Here is a 24,965-nt window from a genome sequence, read left to right as displayed (position 1 = left end):
GTTATACCAGAATGCAGAATTCCATCAATTCAGTCCAATACCATTTGGAAAGTTAAGAAGAGCTGCATGGTTTAAATATTTTATGAAGTCAGCATCGGACTATAAACCAGAAGTTATCAGCTATAATGTCTGCTCATAGAGCGTGGCCAGTTTGCATTCATCTGCGCAGTGTGGGAATGTCAAACCAGACACCTGATTTAAAAACCCTGTATACTGTGAATTACAACGATTTATCTGGCGGTGGAACATTTAATAAGCGTTGTGTTAAAGTGTTTGGCAGTGGCCTGAATGCAATGGATGTTCATTTATATGTAAAATTTTACCAAATTCTTTTTGCTGGAAAAAGCTTGACATCATGTCATACAGTACATTTATAGGAGTACCAACATAAGTTAATTGCAATGCCTCAGGAGGCCTCTGGAGGCTGCAGTATTCATTATCCTGCTACAACATGGAAGGAAGAACAAACACCACGGTGACAAGTTTGATGTACTTAGAGCCTTATCAGTACTGGGCCAAAAGTTCTACATTTTGGCCCGAGGGTGAGGAAAGGTCATGGAGTGATCCGAATGGAGTGGGATCTTCCACTCGGGAGTGTGCATGTGCTCAGTCAATATCATACATATTCCTAATGTACAAGTGAAATTTTTGGCCTGATCGCTGCACTCGATGTGAGGTCAAAGGTCACCAAAAACAATAGAAACTATCCTCCGTGGACCACGAATATCAATAGTGGCAACATGGCCAGCAGTAATGAGATATCCTGCCCTGGATCAATAGACTGAATGCCATCAATAATCTTAAGCCTAACATGAAAAATACATATTTTGACTTCTTGTGCTTCAAATTACCATAAACATTAAGATCTGGTTAAATAAAGAGCACATAGTAGCTATAAAGTTATGGCAGAGAATACAATACGAACAAAAATCAATGTTGATGACAGAGAACACAGTGTGTGCCCTCTGGCTCTTTTTCCTCTTTATACCCACATCTTTAAAGACAAAAGACCGAGGAACACTCAGCTGGGACAAAGATTTGTCATTTTAACAACTATTTCAGTGTTTTCTCTGGGTGATGGTGCCATAACTACTGAACTGTACATTATGCGTTTTAAAATGTACTAAACACATGCTGGTTAGACAGTAGATAAATGAAAATAAAAGTAGTTTCAAATATTTGTTCATTTTTTTTTTTTTTTTGCCCTGTGAGGCGTATTTAAGCTATATAGTAAATCGGTGTCTGGAGTATGTGTTACTCACAAACTGATGTCAGGCAAGTGTGTTACCATGTAATCAAGTCATGACCTTGTATGTGACCTCATTGCCGCAGGGCATTGTGGCTAGCAAGGCTAACATGAGGCTAATGAGTGCCATTCATTGCATTTGGGGGCAGAGGAGACATGCACGCACACGCACACGCACACACACACACACACACACACACACACACACACACATTCAACAGATCCATCCTTCCGATCACTGCTCCCTACAGCCCTGCAGCTCACAATGAAACCCAGTGTCTCCCTCGGCGGGAAGTCTGCGCTCTCCTCCCTGACCATTCGCACTCATCCGAGACAGAAATAGACATCGCTTTGCTTCCCTGCTCATTCTCGTAGTCAACTTGTGGTTGACACACACTGGATGAATGACTACTTCCTCCTGCTCGCCTCAGCCGACTACTGAGGTGCAGTTCCGAGTTGTCGAGCTTGCCACTGAGAGAGAAAAAGAACAAGGGAAGTTGGATTTGGCTCGTGATAGAGAGAGAAAGAGAGAGAGGGAGAGAGAGGGAGAGAGAGGGAGAGAGGGGGGGGGAGAGAGAGAGAGAGAGAGAGAGAGAGAGAGAGCATGTGTGCTAGATTCAGTAGATGCATCACGCATGCACACAAACACACACACAGACTTACAGCAAAGCTAGCTGGCTTTTGACAGTGGCAGAATTATTATGGCGAGGTGGATATTATCCCCGTGGGACTTCATTTACCTCCAGCATATTCACTGAGTTTCTCTGTGTTTTACTGCTCCTCATAATCCAAGCCAACCACACACATACACACGCGCACTCATATCACCATATCACACACTATTTTTATGTCCATGAGTGTTGTCAGGGTTATTATTGAGATCATTATGGGATGTGGAGGGTATTCAGATGCCCCCTCCTCCCCCTCCAATCCCACCCTTTTTTGTTGCAGTTCTGAATTTTGGAGACCTCTCATGAAAGGTTACCAAAGCTTTCCTATTGCAGCTTCTATTTATCAATAAAGCAAAAAGGCGTAAGCGTAAACACAGGCGCACACATTCACATATTCAAAGAGGCGGTTTTGTATTTTGCAGCTTGTGTTATTGTAATTCTCCTCCTGGTATTTAGCCGGTAAAGGTCACTGATGGACTCCTTTTGTTGTGCTGTTTGAGGTCTCTTTTGCCCATTGTGTTAACAAGTCATTAAAAATTGAGGGAAGTAAGGCAGGCCAGGAGACATTGCATATGTTTGGAAGCATTATTATTATTAAATAATCATGTTTGTCTCCTAAATTGAGAGTGACTCATGCCACAATATCAGTAATTAGATAAATTATTGATGGGGTAGCGGGTGGGTGAGAGGACGGTCGGTGGTGGAAATGGAATTGCCAAACCCAATTACTGTCTTTTTCTCAGAGTGGCCCCATTAGGGTTGTCACTTATACTACCAAATGGCGGCACTAATAAAAACGCAACTAGCACTTAACCACTTAATTAATAGCAAGATGATTAATATTTTAATTGCCGTCAATTAAATACCGCTCGCACTGAGGGTGAAGCTTTACAAGAACAGAAGCTGACGTCCTGCAGCTCTCTGCTTTAAAATGTCAAACTTGTCATGTTTCGCGACAAGCTTTTTCACACTGGCTCGAACACGGTAGAAGCGGTGTGGCCAAACACAAAAAAGATGTAACACTTAGTGGAGAAGATAACAAGACGAGTGATATGTCAGAACATTTCCTGGATTTTTTTATATATTCAAATTACTGAATCAGTTACCCAAGGTTTTATATATTGTAAGTGCAAAAGAGAGGTGCAACTATGTGCAAGCTTGTCCACATGTCCAATGTTAATCCCACGTAATTAATACTGATCCTCAAAATATATGTTAAGTTTATTAGGGAAAAACTCATGTCGAACGCAAAAAACAATTTTTTTTGTGAACAATACAAATGCCTTAAACTATGTAAAATGTGTGTAACTATACTACCTCAAGTACATTCTAAAGGTGTTTTCTTTATGTTATTATAAATCATGTATAAATCTCAACAATTTTAGATTGAGATAGCAGTATGTCGCCCGTAGGACTTCAAGAACAGACCTCCCTCAAGCAAACCTGCACACTCACACATACGCACACTCATGTATGCCACAATAAAAAGGAATGATCCCTCTTCCACTAATACCCATTAACCCCCTCTCTCAGGAGGGCAAAATGTCTTCCATCTCCAACATGAATAAAACAAGTTGTTATTCTTTTCTAGATAAACACCCTCCAAGTGCCCGCAAACAAAAGGGGGAAATGACGCCAAGCTTTGGTTTTCCTCCAGCAATTGCAACGGAGATGTGCTCCCCAGACACTCGCTGGGCTCTGCAAAGTGGTCCTACCCTGTACAAAGTGTCTGCTTTGCCAGAGGCACAGGATGGAACTTCTAAGCACAAACAAAATCAACTAAATACCTAGCAAGGCTTGTTGGCGGTTTGAACAAAGCATATTATTCATTCGCTTTATCAATTCCTTATGTACATGGTTTTATTAATCAAATTCCCCTGTGAGATTTGAGCTGCTGTTTGTTCATTTGAATCTACAGAATGACTGTGCTGGTAAGTGAATCATTAAGGAAGCATCACTTTGGCCCAGATTTGACAAAGAGGCTGTGAATGTGCACATTAGCCGACGGAAAAGGTTAAGCATGGTAAAATGAGGAAGGAAATGTGGTGGACAAATTGAGAAATTAGCAATGTGCGGGTGGGGAGAGTCTCAGAGGACCCAGCGCTGGTGTGAGCCCTATTATGGCACATGGCACTAGGCAGCTGGGTGGTAATTATCATCATGTGTTTAGCAAGGCGCCCTTATCCAGGGCAACATATATGACTTGTGCTTTAACCACTTAGTTGGGCTATTTAGCTGTGTGCCGCTAGTACAGGTTTGTTTTAGTGGTGCTTTAACAGTGGGAAGCGTTTCCCTGCTGCAGGTGCTGGCAAGTCAACCATAGTTGGCACCTTGGACTGTGATGCAGCTTTGTGACCCGCACCGCAGTGGCAGGGTGGCAGAAGTGGCCTCGCTGTCAACGACTGTGACTCCATGTCCTTGGGGAAGGTGAGAGAGTGACCCCATGAAGATCCAGCTGGGAGCCCTATTGAGCAGGGAGCCCAGATGTGTGTGTGTGTGTGTGTGTGTGTGTGTGTGTGTGTGTGTGTGCACGTGTTAACATATGAGTGTGAGTCTTTTAGTGTCTCCATGTGTGCCCACTGCCAGCTTTGTACGAAACAGCTGGTTTCCACCATCTGCTACTCCTCTTCATCAGCAGCTCCTGAATGTGTGCATACTGGATGTGTGTGTTCGTGTATGTGTATGTGTGTGTGTGTGTGTGTTTTCCATGTCTTTTTTTCCCCCCTCAATATTAGCCACAATTAACTACACGATTTAAAGGTTATAATGTGCAGGAAAACGTGCAATGTGAGCACTAGAATTCCTTTCAAACAGGAGAAAGAAGTTATTCATTTTTGGAGTAAGAAAAACAGTGGATGTACATTTCTTTAAAAGCTACACTATCTAGTGTATGTTAGCTTTTCCCTTTGGTTGTTAATCATTTGCTCCAAGCAAGTCTACTCTATCTAACAGACTCAGGGAAAAAAAAAAAAAAAAAAAAAAAAGAGAGAGAAGGATTGGGAGGTTGGGGAAAACAAGACACATGAGACATACGGTTCTAGTGTTAATTAGGGAGCCAATATTACAAGATAAATCAGAGATGGAGGGATGGTTTGAAGGAGAGGGAGATGAGGGAGGAGGGATAGAGGAGGAGGAAAGGGAAGGAGGGAAAAGAGAGATTGAGAAACAGAGAGAGAGGGAGGGCATGGTGTTGATTTGAGCAGGGCCTCGGGGCAGCCTACAGGGCAGAAAGGCGAATGATAGACTGGCTAACCAGGCGCTGATCAGGCCTGTGCTGCTCCCTTCCTTTCATCAATAGTGAACAAGTAAAGTGGCAAAAGAAAGTCTGTTAGATACACACTTATGTGCTTCAAAGTTGGTCTTAAACGCCATCAAGCGTCACTTGATTTTAAGCTGATCAATTATGCATTTAGATTTGGTAATGGCTGAAACTGTATTTTTTTTAGGGTTTGAGCAAAAATATTTTCTTTTATGAAAACGGATGTCAACACGCGCTCACACACAAACACACACACAAAACACGCACACACTGTCCGGCAACGATTATCTCACAGAAGACAGTAATGAAAAATGAAGCCCCTTTACCCCAAATTTCAAGAGTAGCAGTGGTGGCAAAAGTGAGTAATTTGTAATCGGAGCGATGTGGAGTAGTGCAGCGCTGCTAATGTGACTAGACCCCGCTATTCTCTGAGGAAGACAGCGCTGGAGGGGAGGAAGAAGACGAGGAGAAGGAGAGGCAGAGGGATGAGCAGGAGGAAGAACACACACAGAGGCTGTTAGGGGATCGCTTGCTCCAAACATAGCAGAAGGTATGGAACAAGGCACACTGTGTGGGCCCCATTATTTTTACTCCCCATTCTCTTTTCCCCTCTCTCCTTTTGAAGACGGCGGGATTTTTCTCCGCCTCCCTGACATAAAAGTAAACAACGTTGCCTGCAGGCACAATTTTCCCGGCAACACAATAAAATGTGCAGTGAATTTATGATGGTCATCCATTAGCTCTTACCAAGGAAACATCACCCGTATCTGTCGTCCATCATTATAATAGAGGGTTAATGCACTGAATTTACATAAAAAAGTCATATTGTCTGCATGAATTATTTACACCCTCAGCTGTTTTTTTTCCAATTTCCCTCTTTTTTTTTTTCTCCCCTCTTCGTCCTCTCGTTCGTGGCGAGGGGGATTTTGGTCCAGTGTCTCGTGGAGAAAATCTGACAGTAAATTCCGCCGTGAGGTGGTCCTGTCATCGACACCTCTCTGTCCTAATATTTCTCTCCCTCCCGCTTTCCACCCCTTGTAGCCTCCACCTCATCCTCTTCTTTCGCCTTTGTCTAAGAGGGACGGCGAGAGCTGGGGGCACGGAGATGTGCTTGTTTACGGCCCCCTGAGTGTTACTGAGCCAATCAAACACCATAAAAACACTTGCACAGCTTCCAAATAGGTTTCACTGGTAATCAAAGTATTTGACAGTATTTAGATGAATAAAGTCATCTCTGATTAGTCCTGTCCATTCATAGCTAAATCAACATCACAAATCTTAGGGGCAACAGTTAAAGATTATTTAATTTTTAGTGGTCTAATCTGGTAACAAACAATAATCACAGTGCCAGTCGTCCTACTGTAAGTGAATTATCCTGATATCACAACCCTGTAATGAAGGCTTGTACAGCGCTAACAGTTGCCTCTCAGACCCCAGGGAAAGGCTCAGTGATTGAGCAATTATGACAAGCTCAATTACTGTCATCATATTATCATAGCTAATACAACTCTGCCATGCTGCGCCTTCCACTGCACTGATCACAGCGCCTTTTTCACTGTCACCGAGGTGAGAAAGTGCTGTCACTGACTCCCCTTGTGCTACCATGAACACGCTCAAATGAATATGTGGCAAATGTGTCAATCTACTGGTGGCTGTCTCTGTTTCTATCTTTCTGCTGGATGTCTCTGGGATGGATGTCTTAATTTTTTTCGAATTCCGCCTGACAGTGCCACAGGCGCTCTAGCGTGCCGAGCTAAATTTGTGACGTGCCTTGACAGAGTGCAGGTTTCGCGAGTTATCTGCTTCCCTGATATGGCTAACACGCTTCTAAGCGACTATCACAGTGGCAGGCAGAGTTACGCTGCTGCTGCCGCGACTCGTCCGGCTGCGCAGTGAAGCAAGCGAAAGCTCACTGGGGGCTCGGAAGGAGTGAGGAGGGGTTCGGGAGAAGTGCGAGGTAAAGGTCCTGCTTTGCCTCCTTAACTATACAAATGAGTGACCTCAAAGCCCGACAGATAATCCTCCAACAGTGGCAGTGACGCAGGCCGGTCAAACAGATGTAGATGAGGAGGTCAGTGTTCAAGAAAGTCAACGACAAAACTTGCACAAAGCAGGTGTTTTGCAGAGAGGAGGGAAGGTGAACGGATCAATTGGAGCCGAGCCTCAGGTACGACCCGTTCTCATCCATATGAAATCCCTCTATACCACCTCTCCTTCCCCTCCACAATGCTAACCCTGAGTGTTTTCCGTCTTGTTGTGCTCTTGTTTATTCCCCTCACTGGTGTACTTCTCCTGAGGGGCCTGATCCCCGCTTGCCTCCAGGCCCGTTTCTCAGTCCTGTTAAGGGGGTAGGGATTAGAGGTGAGAAAACACGGCCACCTCCTCAGCCTTCATCGATCGCTTTCCACATGTTTCAGCTAGTACTCAAGGCAAGAAACAACCTGTTGAGGTGTAAGGTTAGGCGTGTGACCTAATGCCTTCCCCTGCTGTCTTTCTTATCTGTCAGATAGCCATCTTAGAAAACTGAGAAGAGGCTTGTTGTTTTAAGCTTTATGTAACATAGTTCATGGCTTGATGCAAACACGACTAATATATTGTTCCTATACAATGCCACTTTTTTTTTAACTGGGTTTATCACGCATTTGGTGATGTCACAATAAAATGAAGTATAACTTTTCAGTACACTTTGGTGGAAATATTCCACACTTTGCACAAATCCAGCTTAAACAAACCAGTCCCTATTTCTTGCGATGTAGTTTTAATAATTTCGAACTCGTTAAAATAAAGCATTGTTTTAAGTGAATATATACTTATCCGTATTGTTTGCAAGGATATTTTTTTGCATAAAGTGTTATCTTTAAGATCCACATATATACAATATATATAATATAATATATCTGTATATTTGCATGTAGTTTAATAATAAAAATGGTAAGATTTAACAAAATGATCTGAAGGCAGGGTTTGTGAAATAACATGATTTATTGTTGTTACTCGGAAATGCAAAATTTTAAAGGATTATTCATTTGTTTCGTAAAATGTCATGTTCTGTTTTGTTCATTTGTTTCGTGAGTTTTTTTATGACATTTCAGTTTTTGGAGCAGTGTGAAAGTTTATTTTGGATATTGTTGATGTGTTATGAAAAGATTTATATCGTGCCACATTTTGGACTACTCGAATTTCTTTTTTTTTGTAAAATATACTGATCGACCTGGCATACCTTTTTGTTAATTTCATTTGATCTAAACACAGAGTAGTCACTAATTCATGTTAGAATATTAAATCAAGTCATATCAAGTTTCAAATCTTTTTTTTATAAGCACAAAAAAGCAAAACACATCTACACCTCGACCACCATCACACAACTTACCCAGAAAGTAAACTAATCACTCACTTTGAAACAAAGTATCCCATGATGCCGAGAAGTGCTGAGAAGAACGCAAGCAGGTCAGCTTACTGTACAAATAGGGTGGCAAACAAATTTGCATGTCAAAATTAAAAATCAATGTGTTCCACCTCACCTAATGACCAATCTCCCAACTGCTGTTCTCGGGCTCTGATTAACATTCTGGGGGGTTCAGGAGAAAATGTTAGAGCAAAGCATTAATCTCTCTCAGCAAAAAAGCTTGTATCCTCTGACAGGTGGGTCAAAGTTGCCGTTTAATCTAGCCCATAATTTCTGAAATGTGCTGACAGAGTGCATTTTGATACATTAAAACATGGCTGTGTTTGAGAAAGCTCAACGCGCGACACCTCAGCAGGAAGTCGCTGTCCCTGGCTCTGAATTACAGCATGCTAGGGAAATGAGAGGGATTCAGAAGATCCTCGAAGGAAAACACAAGAAAACGGCATCTGCGAGGGAACAGAATTTGTTCGCTTCCATATGATATTCAAGGATTTTTCTGAGATATGATGTCAATGTCTTATACGCAAATATAAATTAAAGAATTGAAGAAAACATTACTTGTTGCCTGCGCGGTAGCTCTTAAGACAGACAGGTTCCTCTTTAAAAATCCAGCAATGTTCATCTTTCAAAGTTTCAACTTAGACATGTTTTTAGCACCAACAGTAAAAATGCCTGACTTTTTTTTATATTTTTTTTATCAAGCCCTGAAAGACCCTAAACCTGTCAAACTATTTATTTGCTCGACGGTGTGCACTTGACTTTATTGGCCATTGGCAGAGAGGTGCCTGCAGAGGTGTCCTGCTTGCCTATTGAAAAATGTGTCTCTTACCTCTTACCCAATCTAGTGGAAATAATATCACTCACACTGAGAGATCATGATGTCAGGGTCAATTGTCCTGCAAAAGACGGGGGAGATGGGAGACATGTATTGATTTTTCATTTTGTTGGGGGAAAGCAGGCATGTTGCGGCTGGGCGCGGGTGCAATGAGGCAGACACAATGTGCTAGACTGCTTTTTCTCGCTTGTCATCCGTGAACTGTGACTGCTGAGAGGCACCTTGAAAACAATTATCAAAAAATAAACTACGAAAACAGTCAGTATGAGCCATTTCTTTGGGCATTCAAGACAGCAATGTTCACAAGTCCAAACGCAAATATTCGGGGTAATAACCTATCCAATTACATCATTCAATGCAAAGGAAGCTGGTGGGGAAAATTTGGCTGAGGATACAGAGAGGAAACTGAGCCAGCATCACCCCAGATAGAGATGAGCCAGAGCTGGCAATCATAATCCATGTTAGGGCCTTGTAGAGCGGAAACGCATGTCAAACACATTACAAGATGCCACAGGTCACAGACGCAGCGCAGCAGTCCAGCCTCTGCCTAACAGCTGCAAACACTGAATGAATGCCAAAATCGAACAACCTCTGTGAACCTCGCTTTACGTGTTCACCTCGAACCATCTGAAGTAGTTCATCACTGCACAGAAGATGTGGCTGGATAAAGAATTCAAGTGATTCCTATCAACTCCTCCATGTTCGGGCTCTCTTTGACTTTGCAGTAGAGGAGACTGATCTCAGTTTGGGTCACAACCTGCAACGTATTCCTTGCAAATGTTCTTCTCGCGATGGGACACAACAAAATGTCTACAACTCATTCTTGAACATGGCAGAGTTTAAAAGCCTGAGCAGTGAGTTCGCTACCTGAATATACATGACCTGTTTGGGAGTGTGTGGGGGTGTTGTGTGCACCTCCATCTTTGCATTCCTCTACCTCTCACACTCCATCCCATCACAACTCGTGCATTTTGTCCATCGCCTCCGTGCTCCTCATTTGCAAAGGCTACGGTCACGACGGTGGTCCGAGGCGTGACAGACATGCAGGGTGGAGAACACAGCGGTCATCCGCTGCCCTTGATGACCGATACACACTGGTTTACAGCTCCTCCACCCGCCCACTCCGCACCACCTCGCTCATGTCTGCACTGTGAGGGTCAGAGTTGAACGCTCGCAATATGAGCTCATCAGTATACCTCACACTACCTCTTATGGTACAGGCGGTGTCCTAAATAATAATAAAAATCCCTCCCCTTATATGATGCCGTACAACAAAACATTGGTTGCAGAGAAGATTGTCTGTGACAGAAGTTAAGAGTCTTTCATTTCTACAGGTCAAAGAGAAATGCGTCAGTGGAGTACTTCAGAAACACATAAAAAAGACATCGTTCCTGGTGTATGCAGGCTGTATATATCAGGGTTATTATGTGAGCCATTAATTGTGCAAAATGCTTAATTTTGATAGGTCAAACGTGAAGTTAGAGAATAAGGTTGTCAAACTCTAATTGGATGTTTACAATGGACAGGTTGGGTTAACATTTTACTGTTTTCTTTCTCTACCAGTTAAGTGTGAAAAGTGTGTCTGACCATTTGGATTCCTTGTCCTGTTGGATAAAATTCATTATAACCAACAGGAAAAAAATGGTTAAAACTCTAAAAATCATCTCATGCAGGTGGTAAAAAGGGGAATTTTCCATTCATAATTACTGTTTTAAAGAGCTTGCCTGCTCCTTTGTTGGAATTATTTCTTGTGCTGGGATGGGTGCAAAGCACTCTTCCTTCGAGCTGATATTTAAAAAGAAAAAGCACCAATCGAGCAATAAATCAAATTCTAATCACAAACTTTGAAAGTTCTCTAAGATCACAAGAGTCTCCTCTCACACCTGCCAGGCATGTCAGTGTTTGGGTGAGGCTGGGTATATTATCTCCCTCACACACACACACACACACACACACACACACACACACACACACACACACACACACACACACACACGGTACTTCCTGCCACTAACGCTGTAAGTGTTCCAGTTTCTTTCAGACAGAGGGGGTGAGGGAGGTGAGAGAAGGGGCGACCCAGCAGCTGCTTACCTTGGCTGACTCTCACACCTGTTAAAGACAGAGGCACGTTTCACATTATATTACAGCGTTAACAGGCTCTAATAAATGGCTGATGCAAGCATGCAGTAATGGTGGCACAGCCTTGGTTTCCCATGTACTGATCCTGCCATTAGTGGAAAATCCATCAGCCATTTAAACCAAAGCCAGACAAGACAAGAGCATGTCTGTGTCATAAGACTTTCTGCAATGCAAGCAGCATTGCATTCAGTAAGGCCCACTCGAGTACCATACATGTCAACATCCTACCATTTGATGAATCCTTGATGAACAAAGAATTCTCCAATTTTACCTCATTGTAGCGTATGGCATTGTTTTAAATTTTTTTTTTTTAAAAGTAGTTCAGATCTAAAGTTCAGTGTACCAAACACTTGGGGCTTAATTTGTCAAATTCATTTTCTGCAGAGTGACAGGGTATATTACCCTGGTGAGCAGCCAGGCTCAACGCAAAGGCTCAAAGTGTGTGTTTGAACATATTTATTGAGTTGCTTGTGGGTGTTTTATGTGTATGTGCACAGGACTATAGAGGGTTTTGTGACTTAAAGCTCTCACTATTCAAGCCATGTTTTACCACAGGGTTTGATCACCGATAATCATAGCAACTAATGTGGGTTCAGACTTTTAGCAATAGTGCAAGGGCAGTGTTCATAATATACTACCATAGGTGTGATAAAAAAAAAAAAAGATCAGATTTTGTGTCCATTATAACCAAATACCACAGCTGATTTAAATCTGGCCACCATCCCCTTCAAAGTAGTCACCTTGTGCAGCGTTTCACCACTGCTCCCTGGAAGTCCTGCTCTGTAAGCACGTCAAGCACAGTCAGTGATTCGTGCTGAATCTCCTCTATGGTGTGAAAATGGCAACCCTTCAGCTTGAGGTGGATTTTGGGGAACAGAAAGAAGTCTAAGGGGGTCAAATCCGGCAAGTAAGGAGGGTGGAGAGGGAAGATTGTGTTGTTGCAAACAAGAAAACAAACACGTTTTTAAGGCGTTGTGAGCGGGTGCGTCGTTGTTGGGGAACCCTACAGCCATCGCACCACTGTTAGGGTTGTTTGCACCAGATCTTTTGGTCGGAATCCTCAAAACGTCACAGTTGAACTCAGTGTTGTCAGTCTTATCCTTGGAGAAGAATTCAAGGTGAAAACCCCCGCAAATGTCAAAGAAAACCTGTCGCGCTTTCTTTGGTCTTGGACAGCGACTTCGGCAGAACACCTCGCCGAGCTCATAGCTTCATTGCCGTAGACTTTCCGAAGCATTTCAAGGATCTTGACATAACAGAGTTTGTCACAAAATGTGATGTGCACTCCCTGCTTCAACTTTCAGGTCCATGGTGAAATTGCAAATGTCCACATATCAGTGGTCACCTGTGTAACACTGGTGCTGATGTTGATCAAGTGATGTACATTTGAATACTTACTCCCAAAATGTGAGCCCTGCTCAGTGCGTAGCACTGTGCTGCGCTCCGTTCATGCTCAACAAGGAACTTTTTGATCGCACCTCATATGTACGTATTCAATTTGTGAATCTGTGTCAAGTTCTGTGTGTCTGACTGAATTTCTGAATAAGCTCCAGTCACGTCTACCCTCTATCACCTGGTCAATGCTGTTTGCAAATACTGCAGTGTGTGCGTACCTGTCCGGCCAGGCCCCGCAACCAGCCCTTTCCTAGTTAGTGTGTGTGCGTATGCGTGTGCGCATGTGTGGTGCTTGTGTTTAATAATGCATGGCCCCGAGCCCAGGACGGGCCCTTTGATAAAGTACAGCTCCGCGGCACATGCATAAGCAGCTCCAGCCATATGCAGAAAGCGGAAATTGATGGTGGAGATAAAGTCTACGCTGCTGCTGCTCAGTGAGTGTGTGTGTGTGTGTGTGTGTGTGTGTGTGTGTGAAAGAGAATGAGGCAAAGAAAGATTTATGGATTGTATCAATGTCCATATGCAAGTGTTTGATCAGGGGGCAATTTGGGGCTTTTAGGATGAGTCTTTGTGCTGTGTGAACATGTTTGAAGATTAGTACTTTTGGCAAGGTTTGACTAGGTGAACTGTACAAGCAAGCACATATGGAAATTTATATAAGGAACTGAGGCCTTGGTAGGTGAGACTATGCGTCTGAGAGACATGAAATTGTGTGAGTGAGAGTATCATGATGAGCTTTTATTTCCTGTGCGTGCGTGATTCTCAGTGCGTAGGTTCTCTGTGCAAGTGTTTCTGATTATTTTCCCTCATACTTAAGGTAGAAATCGGATGAGCTGCCAGTCAAAGGGGGTCAGGGGTCACTGTGCGGGTCCAAGGCCGCTGCTGCCCTTTCACTCATCTCACCGAGCAGCTTTATTATAGGCAGGAGTGTAAAAAGAGACTATATTCACAAACAAGCTGCAAAGGTATGCATATACATACTAACAAGCCAGTGTCAATTCATTCTTCTGCTCTGCACCGCATACATGACCCCAAAGCCTTTAAAAAAAACAAAAAAAACACTGCTCAAACACGTACCCTTTTTCTTGACTTCACCCTCAACTTCTTCTTTCTCTTTTCCCTTTCACAAGTTATCTTACTTCACGCAATTTTTTTCATGTCTTTGCCGCCTTTTCCCACACATCAGTTTTTGTTTGAGTTCTGAAGTCGTCCAGCTCTTCAACATCATCCAACGCTGTGACAGCACAAACCTCTCTGTGCCTCTCATCATTAAATTTCATCTGCCCACCCCCTTCCTCACCTACTCCCCTTCCTCCATTCATCCACCCACCCGCTCCCTCCCTCCCTTCTTCCTCCCTCACACCGAGTGCCACCCCCTCACCCAGTCATAAAGAACAGACAGTCAGATATACAGAAAAAGACAGAGAAAACCCTATCTCTTTTTGTTGCAGCTTTAATTTACTTTGTGCATTAATATTTCAGGGCCCCTCTGCAGGCTTGGTGCGGGAGCCAGTAGGAGCTACTGTGTGTGTTGATGCAAGTGTGTGTGTGTGTCACATTCCAGCTGTAGGAGGGGAAATGATTAATATTTCAGCGAACCTTATTGGAGACCCCTATACCAGTTCCTCCAAACAACCACGGCATGGGTGAATGACGGTACCCCCGGCTCACCTAGCTGCTCCAACCTTTGTGTCTTTGTCTCTGCTCCTGTCCTATATTTCACTCTATCCTCACACTTCAATTACTGACAGTCCCAACCATAAGTATTTGGGACAGTCACACATTGGCTGTTCTTCAGGCTTTGTGCTTAAGTAAGTTCATTTGTGCAATAAAATAAAGGAGAGTACATTAAAGTGACAATTCTTGGCTTTAATTTGCATAGGTTTGCATTAATATTGAAAGAACATGGTGAAACATAGACCCTTCGACAAACACTGGAAAAATTGCATGTGTTCAAAAGTAACTGGACACATGGCTACAAAATGTTTTGTGGGCAGCTGTGTGTTCAGGAGCTCTTAAGGGTCAAAAAGCAGAAAAGTTACCTGGCAAAAACATCCCAAAAGAGACCCGTAGAGTTGTGAAACAAAGTTCTATGGACTGTAGAAAGAGCTCAATCAACCTCATCTGTCAAACATGGTGGTGCTTCTCTTATAGCTTGGTTATGTATGGCTACCAGTTGAACTGGCACATTGACATTTATTGATGATTTCACTGCTGGCAGAAGCAAGAGGATGAATGCAGAGGTACAGAGGAGCATTCTCCATGCTCAGATGCCTCAAACTCATTGCACAACATTTCATCATTCGGCAGGAGGGCGATCCTAAACAAGCAAACAAAGACATTTTCAGAGCCAAGAGGTGGAATGTCAGTTGACTGACCGATTCAGTCACCTGATATCAATCCGACTGCTGAAGACAGGACTAAAGGCAGAGAGACCACAAGCAAGAGCTGAAGGAGGTTGCAGTGAAGGCCTTGGAGAGCATCAGCATGAAAGATACAGAGCATCTACGGTAATGTCTACAGATAGAAGACTTCAGAAACTCATCAACGGCAAAGGATTTTCCACAAAATATTAAATATGATTAATCTGTTTGGCTTAATGTGTATCTGTCAAGCTGAGACTTGGCACTTCAATGCACTGACAGGCAAAACATAAGCTTCAGTTCTTTCCACAATGAGTCATGAAACAACAAGTGAAAGTCATTCTAATGTATGACTAAAAGATTAATGGGTAATGAAAAGAATCTTTAGCTGTAGCACAAATTAATTCGACAGACTTCTTTGTCTAAAGAAACACCCACATACATGCAGTGACTCACCTGATATTTGATGATCAGCCTGACCACCTATGTGCTGCAACACAGGTGGACCTCAACCATCCACATTATGATGACATGAGATATAAAATAATACCAATGTTAAAAGACAGGAGTAAGTATCCTGCTGATCTGATTTCTCTTAAGCAACGTTGCAGCATTCCCGGCATTAAGCAATTAACTCGGTATGTACAACAAACTATTTATAACAAAAAAGTATAGATAGGCCAACACTATGAAAATAAGACCAAAGTTGTAATAAACTGGAATTATAATTTACAGGTGCACTTAATAATGCAAATATCCAACAAAATGTGAACTCGAATAAATGTCCTAGCAAGTGAAGGTGCAGTGTACCGAGAGAAAAAAGACCAATAAGCAATTTGGAGGAGTTGGAATTGGATTTTGAAGTTGGAAGAGGATGATGAGGATGCAGGGGCAGCTTTTATCACAGATCAGTGGGTCTCTGAGCGGGGGTCTCCCAGTTGCTGCATCAGGGGCACCCAGCAGGAGGCCATATTGAAATGAGGTGCCTTCCCCCAGGCTCTTAGCCACCCATGACATTTGGGTGTGTGCGCGCATGCGTGCGTGCATGTGTGTGCCTGTGTGCGTGTGTGTGTGTGTGTGTGTGATTGTGTGTGGAGTGTTTAGGGTGAAGGGTGGGGGCTTGTGTTTCCGCCCAGAGACCCAATTGCCTCCGCTCCCCTGCTACTTGTTTCCCCCTCTTCTACCCCTACCCACCCACCTTCAATTGGACCCTGTTTCTCATTTGCCTATTCATTTAAAAGCACAAAATACCCACTGAGATCCAATATGGGGTTGAGGCAGGGGGGCGTGAGTGGGCCCTCAGCAGGGGTGAAAAACACAGCAACAACACGATGAAGACAAGGAGGAGGTGGAGAGCGAAGGGGAGAGGTGGAAGATGCCCAGACCTCCGACAAGACATGGCTTCAAATAACTTCCCAGCTCCCTCTTTTCTCTCCATCCCTCATTCTCCCTTCATGACTCTGTCTGGCTTCACTCCTTCTGTCCCCCTTTTCTCTGTTTTTCCTCACGGATGCGCTGCTCATTCAGGTAGTGCTGAGATTGGGAAGTGCAGCCCGCTTGACCCTGCTGCTGCGACGAAGCAGGGGTTCGAACCAGACGCGTGTGTGAGTGTGTTTGTGAAGGTTGTGTGTGGGGGTCTGTTTTTAAAGAAACCCCCCTCTGTCCACCTCTCTGTCATTATTTCACACTCTCTCTTTACCTTTCTCTGACTCGCCTAGAAGCCTAAAAGCCAAAGCAGAGCCCAACTTCTTAAAGTTTTTTTTCTGTGGGTTTGAAAAGTCAAAGAAGATCCCCACTTTGTATAAATGCTAAAAGAAACCATGGTTAGCCCTGACTAGGAGAGCGAGCGCTGTATGACATGTTTTATGCATGGCTGCTGGGTCTCTCAGGTCGGGGAGTTTCACATCAACAAAGTGCGGAGGGTGGCTAAAGGTGAGAGGCGTACTGGCAGAGGGCGTAGGGGTGGGAGGGGGGAGGGAGGGAGGAAGGGAGGAAGGGAGGGAGGAGAGGAGTGGCTCGGGAGGGAGAGTAAACAGTTGTAGATTCAAGCAGTAATTCTGTCAGTGAGGGAAAACACATTTTCTCGAAGAAAAATAGCATTCAGCTGGTAGAGAGCACTTGTAGCCAATGAACATATATCGTTCCACAAAGTTTGTACATTCAGAGAAAATTGAGAAAGTCAACATTGAACTTTACTGTTAGTAAGTATATGATAACACGACCTGAATCTTTACCCCATTATCAATTATCTGGTTGATATTTGCTTCTTGTCGGGGAGTGGTTAGAGAAGCACAAGGGTGTTAAATGATGACAAATAGGGACAATATATCAAGTAGCTGACTATTTAGTGCAAGGAAGAAAATGAAACTACATTTTAATGTCAGACGTTCTACTGCTGGTATCGGTAAATACAGTCTCAACAGATCTTTCAATGATGGACCATATGAATATCCCGAGTCTGAATATCCTATCAATTTGTGTGAGTAAGATAGTAACATAGTAGATAAACTACCGGTTTGCACAAGAAATACACAGAGTTTAAAGAATTTGATAAATCCATTAAAGTAATTGTAATTTGCTACTTAAGCTTAACATTGATGACTTGTTAAGAATATATCATCCATACATAACCTTTCAACCTGCTTCTAAATATTACCAAGTCTTATTTGTAGAAATGAACATTAGAATACAACAGGGTCATGGTGATGGATGGTGGTTTGATATCTGACAAACAAAAGAGAAAAGGGAAAAGAGAACAGGAAGTATTAGCTGTGTAGTGGCTCGGTTTAGCAATACTTTCAGACACCGTCTTCTCTGATCTCTCACCTTCTTTTATCTGTTTAAGTACACGTATAAACAAAGACTCACTCACTGCACCGGGCTAATTGCAAAGGCGATGCAATTTCCAGAACATAAACAAAATCAAAGGGAGCTGCACTTTTTCCCTTTCCACGTGCCCTCTTTAATGTTATTCAGTGAGTGAATTTGGGTCCACCTCACAGAAAAAACACCACATTGTTCTCCTTTGCCAGGAGAAACCATAATGGAAGCCGTTAAATGACCGACATTACCATTAACCAGCTTTCTGCAGCTCTTCCGGAGATGTGGTACAGCAGCAAAACCTAAAAGTTGCAGTTTAAATGGTAATCTAATTGCTTGGTAAATCATTTCAAAAGTGAAAGTTTACCATTTTGTTTTGGTCATCCCTCCCCTGCAATATGTGGGTGCTTATTTCTATGCTTCTGTTAATGGCGTGTCTGTTTTTGTTTTTTTAAATTCCATGTGAATATTTAAAGCGTCAAAACAGTGAAAACACCACATTCGGAACTACATTGGCCCAAACACTGCAATCAGGAGATGATCTCACGTATGCAAAAAAGGCAATACAAGCAAACCCCCTCGCTTTCACGTTTGACAGAGTACCTTTCCCTGTTGAATACATTACGGAACCCGTAGAATGAGAGCAAATGAATGCCCGCTCACTTCCCCAGCAGCCCGGCAACACAGCAGGATGGAAAACAACAATTCGTCCCCTTTACATTTTTCATCATACCTACGTGAGCGGACATGCACATCCCCGCCCACCACGAGCGAACGCTGAAAAACATCTCCAACCTAGAAGTACACCTATCTACTTCCTACAACTTGACCCTTGCAGAGTAACCCCGTGGCTATTTTGAACGATAAACACTGGGGTTACGATTCAAAGTCTTGCACATGCAGGATCCTCAAGAGCAAAAAGAAAGATGAAGGAGGAGTGGGGAGGTAATGGGGGGCAAGAGGGACATCTATCCCCCTTTAAGCCCACCTTATTGGGGAGTGGTGACCCTGGACGCGGGGCTATTGTCTAGGCTCCTTATCATAATGTAGGCTGTGTTGTCTTCTCCATTACACCTCGGCCATTCAATTAGCCCACATTACCATAGTAATAGAGCGCTGCGTCACGGGGGGACTGACAAGGGGAGGAAGAGAGCGGTCAGAGGGAGTGAGGGAGACAGAAACAGAGATGTCAATGCACCTGCAGGCGGACCAGAAGGTCAAAGTCAAGGATGGGTGAGGTGAAATCAAACAGGCACAACCGGACAACAGTTGAAGGACAACAGCGACCGAAGGGGGGATCTCTGAAAGAAAACCATTTGGCAATATTTTAAGATGACAGAGACTCTCAGAGTGGGCATAATGGAGCAGAGTCGTCTCTGGAAAAGCCCTTGGTGTCACCTTGGGATGCAAGCATTTTGATAAATGCAGCGACCTTGTGCAACAGAAAGCATCATGAACAAGTGATGAATTTATTGTGAAAATTAAAGGAGAAAGCTGAAGACAAATGGCCAATTTGACGTGGCTATTTTTCCAAAATGTCAATAATGACTTACAACTACCGGCACTAAGTGGTAGCGATTACCAATAATGAGTGTTGTAAAACAAACGGCAACATGAGAAGACGGCTGTTGGATGTTTCAAAAGGGGAGGAAGGAGAAAGAATCAAAGATGATGACACTAACGCAGAGTGAATACCACTTCATATTCTTTTGCTTATTGGTTGGTTTGGGGAGTAACAACACAGAGAGGAAGCAGAGGAGAAAAGTTTCCCGGAGAACAGATCTGTGTTGGCTACACATAGACTTCAAGACCAAACTACCATATGAAAACACTGGTGGACACAGGCTACATACCAGGCAAGTGATTTGCATGTTACACATGTGCCTCAGCTTTTTCCTCCCCACTTCTTCTCCTGATTCCCTCTCTCTGTCCTGCATCTTATCACCATCTTTCATCCCTTTATCGCCATCATTTGTCCCTTTATCTCGCCCTGTTACTCTCCATCATCAGTCTGCCCACAACTCTGTAATGTTTCTCACTAACTCGTCCTTAATGACCTCATTTCCCTGTTTTCTGTTTAGCTTCTTTTAACTTCCACCTGCAAAACTTGCTTCCCTTTGCCTCATTTTCTGCCTGTCAGTGCCTGTGCCAGGGCGCGTGCCACCCGACCAGTGACTGCCTCTTGTCCCTGTCTGCATGTTGCCCCTGTTGTCGCTGCCACTTTCTGGCACTGTACCCATGTGAGGGGGGGGAGGGAGGGAGAGAGAGAGATGGTGAGAGAGAGAGAGACAGAGAGAAAGGCAAGGGCCAAAGAAGAAAGACATGGAAACAAGGGAACGCATGCAGATGCAGGGCCCATCTCGTTTACAAATATGCAAATGCTGTTGCCTTTGTGATATGCAAATGAGAGATTACAGAGCGCTAATTAGGGTCAAAAGAACTGTTCACGTCAATTAGGGGAGAATGAAAAAACGATCCCCACTTTTGCTGGCCCCCAGCCCCCAACCCCTGCCACGGATATCCTCAGCTTTTGTCTTAAAAAAAATGGAGACATGAATAAGACAAATAATGAGAGACATGTGTACAAGGAGCGGGGCACCATCATTTTGAATAACCAGCGTGCATTCTGAAAAGGGCAGAGGTCCAGGTTAGTTTCAGTGGAAGGGCATGATTGTTTTTTTTTTAGTACTAACATGATAAGTCTAAATGACAAAGTGATGCTGGTTCTATCCCCAAAGAAATGTGGGTCTGATATGCATCTTTATCAGAATGATCTCCTCGTCCTTTGTCTCCAAACCATTATATACATGTATTTAAGAAAAACCCGAGCTGACCATGCATTGCTTGTGTAATTAAATTCCATCATGAATATCTTGAAGTAGGTATCAGAGTATTCAAAAAGTTAGACGTCAGTGTTGGAATTTCAGAATATATTATTATTATTATCATGATTCTCCATCCCCCATATTCTTTTGCTTTTCATTTCTATCCCACAATCCCTGACCCCTAACTGACAGAATAAGTACACTGTCCAAAATCTGGCATGCACCATCTCCGAACACCTCATAAATAAACAGTATTGGAGAGTTTTGCAATTAGTTATCCGTTTCAAACTAATCAATTTCAGGACCCAGGACCTAAAGAATCAATATTTACAACTTTACACTTTACTACAATTTTTTTGGACCCAACCTCTGCCAAAAAATAATAATCTTAAAGTCAAAATGCAACAAGACCATTGCACTGGAATATTCACTTATAATGCCACATCTACAACATATGGACCTTGGACCCTACCATCTGGTATTGTCTATTTAATCATAATAAAATATATCTTCTTGGTTCAGTGTTAGTGAGATTTGGCCGAAGTAGCGGAATACTTAGATAAGCACAAAAGCAAAACCTACATTACATTATACAGCAAGTAAAAGACAATAAGGAGGACAAAAAAGATCACAAAGTGAATGACAGAAAGAGGCACCATTCCTCTGCTTCCTCTGTCCCTCTTCCTTCTATCACTCCCTCCTTTGTCAGTGAGTCTGTCTAGTGTGTGCAGGAGGAACACACTGTTATATTTGCATCCTAATGACCCCTCCAGTGGCCCCAGAGGCTGGGCCCTCTGCACTACCCAGAGATCAATTAGGGCCAGGGCCCGGCGTCTGCTGTGCCCCATTATAAACCCCGACCAACTCTATCTCTCGCTGTCTCTCTCTCGCGCTGTCCCTCGCTCTCCCACGTGTCCTTCATCTGCACCTCTACCTTCTCACATCTCTTACGGTGTACACATGCACAGACATATATTTGTAATACCCAGTCCCTCCATTACATGCTGCAGAAACACACACAATTTGTGAACAATGCGCACACTATCTACCGTTGTGCATGCACGCATATGCACACAACTGTTGTCACTCTCTGTGAGGCTCAGCGGAGAGGTGAAGGATGGGTAGGATGGGCCCGCAGAGTTTTCTCTCCGTGAGACTCTTTCTCAGCCTTGTTGCCAAGCAAAGCCGCACAAAGACCAGATTGTGAGTTGTACATCCTTTTGCAAGAGCCGGGTGTTCATAAAGCTCTCGTGACTGCCAATCACACTGATATAAAAGCACAGTGATTTAACCGGGGGGATGAAGAACTTGACTGAGGAATGCACCTTGGTTCTCGTTTTCCATCCACATGTTGCTCGTCAGCTTTGGCTCAGACAGAGCCAGTAGAGCCATTTGATCATTCCAGGAACAGTGCCCTCATAATGCTCATATAACACAGATGCTTGTCAGGTTTTGTCTGACCACAATACAGCAGATAAAAACATACAAATGCTTCATAAAAGCATGTGCGCAAGCACGCAGCTCGCTTTCACCGAATGCATTACGGGCCATGAGGTTGATGCTCTAGGTTGCTGGATTGGGAAGCAAGACTGAGATCTGGACTCTACTTTTAAGCGAGTGCAAGTAACATAAAAACATAAATAGGAAGTGTTGCTTTGTCTCTTCCTCAGTGAGTAAAAAGGAAATGCTACGAGATGCTCCTATTGGCTAAAAGTAACAGATGGACTTAGCTGTGACTTCTGTTTCTCAAAGATACTTGAATTCTTTTCTCCCAAAAACAGGGGGACACCGATAGCTGGGCTCTGTTCAAAGGTAACAAAATACACCGACCCGCACCTAAAAGGTTAATTATCTCACACAATATCACGCTTGTTCAATCAATACAATAATCTAAATGTAAAAATGATGCATTACAGTAACTTCCCAGTCACTTGTCACCATGGAGTTGCCAGACAATAAGCAAAGAATCAACAAAGTTACTGTACATGGCCGAGTCCAGCCCACAACCCCTCGCAACTCCGCAACTTTTTTTTTTTTCACTCCTGCCTTGCCCTGATGGGTTGCTTTGTGATGTTTAGACAATGTTTGTTGTCAGACAGTTACAGAGGTTGCAGAAAGCCGTAGCCTGTGAGCCCGCCTTGTCAGGTTTCAGTTGACTGGCCTGGCATCTGACAGAAAGAATGTCAAACACTTTCCCCTGCTGTATTCGGAGTCCTCCAGAGTCTGGAGTTAAAAATGGCATCCATCCTGAGAGGTTTCTCTTAAAAATGGTTTAGAAAATGCAACATTTCCCACCACGGTGTGTGGCGCTCTTCCTGGTTCAACTGCTCCAGGAGGAGTGTGCACCTGCAAAGGTTCCGTTATCTATCTCTCTACTACTGGCTCTCCACTTGGGTCAGAAAATTGTCTGATCAGAGTTGTTGTGCAGCAGTTTTTATCTGCAAATGCAAGCAGCATAACCAAAAAGGCCATAATTCACATGGAGACTTACAGATCTGATTGGTTTCATTATTGTAAGATGACGTGCCGTCTATCACTCTAATCAAATTTGAGAAACTCTACTTGTTCTAAAACTCAAAACAAATTCTTCCTCCATGTTTCTTCCATTGGATGAGTCAATATTCTGCTGTCCTTTGCCCTCTAGATGTAACACAGGCACATACATAATAATGTCTACACTGGAAGGGAGTAGCTGTTAGCATATTTGATCAGTTATATAATATGTCATGAATCCCTGACAATGGACTCATTGTCTTTTCCTAACAGTGTTGCAGTGGTAAAGTAAAAAATAAAACTTCTACCGTTTTGTACACAATGAAAGTCTCACTACGGGAGGAAACATAAAAAATAAAATGTTTCAAGATCTTATGTTCGATCCCTCCAAACATCCTGCTGAGGAGCTTTGACACAATGTTTTTCTGTACAAAAATATTCAGATTTAGAGGTACAGTCTTAAAGTGTTTGACCACGTTATGTTACATTGCCTTATCTGCAATTTGATATTTGCAAGTTATGAACGATGCAAAAGTGAAAATGCAGTGCCAGCAAAGGCAGGGATGAAGATTATCTGAGAAAATAACACCTTACAATGCACTTTGCAAAGGTAAAAAAAAAATGGTTTTGTTTGAACTAAGACACATAAACCAAATATTTTGTCTTAACTCTGCAGGTGCAGCAGATACTGACAACAAACTAAGCTGCATGGCTATAAGAATGACTGAGAGGAGTTGTGATGAGAGTTGGGAAAGAATACAAATCTCAGATCTACACAACTAACTAAACCCACTAAAGGGCGAGATATGTTTAAAAGAAAATTGTGTAAGATCCAGGGCTTTTTTTGGAGATGGACTTATAGAACTTGACTTATCTGCTGCAGTTAACTACTTAAAAGTAGTCTTTTCTTTTTAATCTGTCTCTGTCTGTCTCTCGCATGCCTCTAACCTTATGCAAACTTTTGAAGGTTAGGGAAAGATTGTGGTGCTCACTCCACTACAATCCAAGCCTGAATGTTGAAACACGGTCCGTTTGTGAATGAAAGAGACACATTTTTAAGCTCTGGATACAAAAAAAAAGTTACCTATGTGGGTACATAATAGTTGTTGTTTCTATAGGGTTCTATTATTAACACAGGTGCTGAACTAGACTCATCAAAGAGAAAGGCAATGGGCACACTTCATCAGTAACTGCAGAAATAATTCCAGTAACTCCAATATCTCTAAGCTTACTGCAAAAAAAATTTGAAATATGTGCATGAGGATGTATCAGTTTAGCCCCACGTGCAAGATTACACCCCTTAGTGAATAATATTGTTCACTAGAGTCGGTCACAGACGTAAAGCATTAGGGGGAAAGTTTAGAAAGAAATGTCTAATTGTTCGGCAGCTGTGTTTTATTTAGACAACTCTTGTCTGGACTGCAGGACGGTCTTGTATAGAGGTGCAGGATGACAAAGCAAAGTGGAGAAAAACAGGACAAGGTAAAGCCACACAAAAAAAAACCCTGAAAAG

The sequence above is a fragment of the Embiotoca jacksoni genome, unplaced genomic scaffold (genome assembly GCF_022577435.1).
Source record: "Embiotoca jacksoni isolate LCO1_2020_lvr unplaced genomic scaffold, fEmbJac1.0.p SCAF_11, whole genome shotgun sequence".
Classification (NCBI taxonomy): domain Eukaryota; kingdom Metazoa; phylum Chordata; class Actinopteri; family Embiotocidae; genus Embiotoca; species Embiotoca jacksoni.
Note: the sequence above shows the minus strand (reverse complement) of the source record.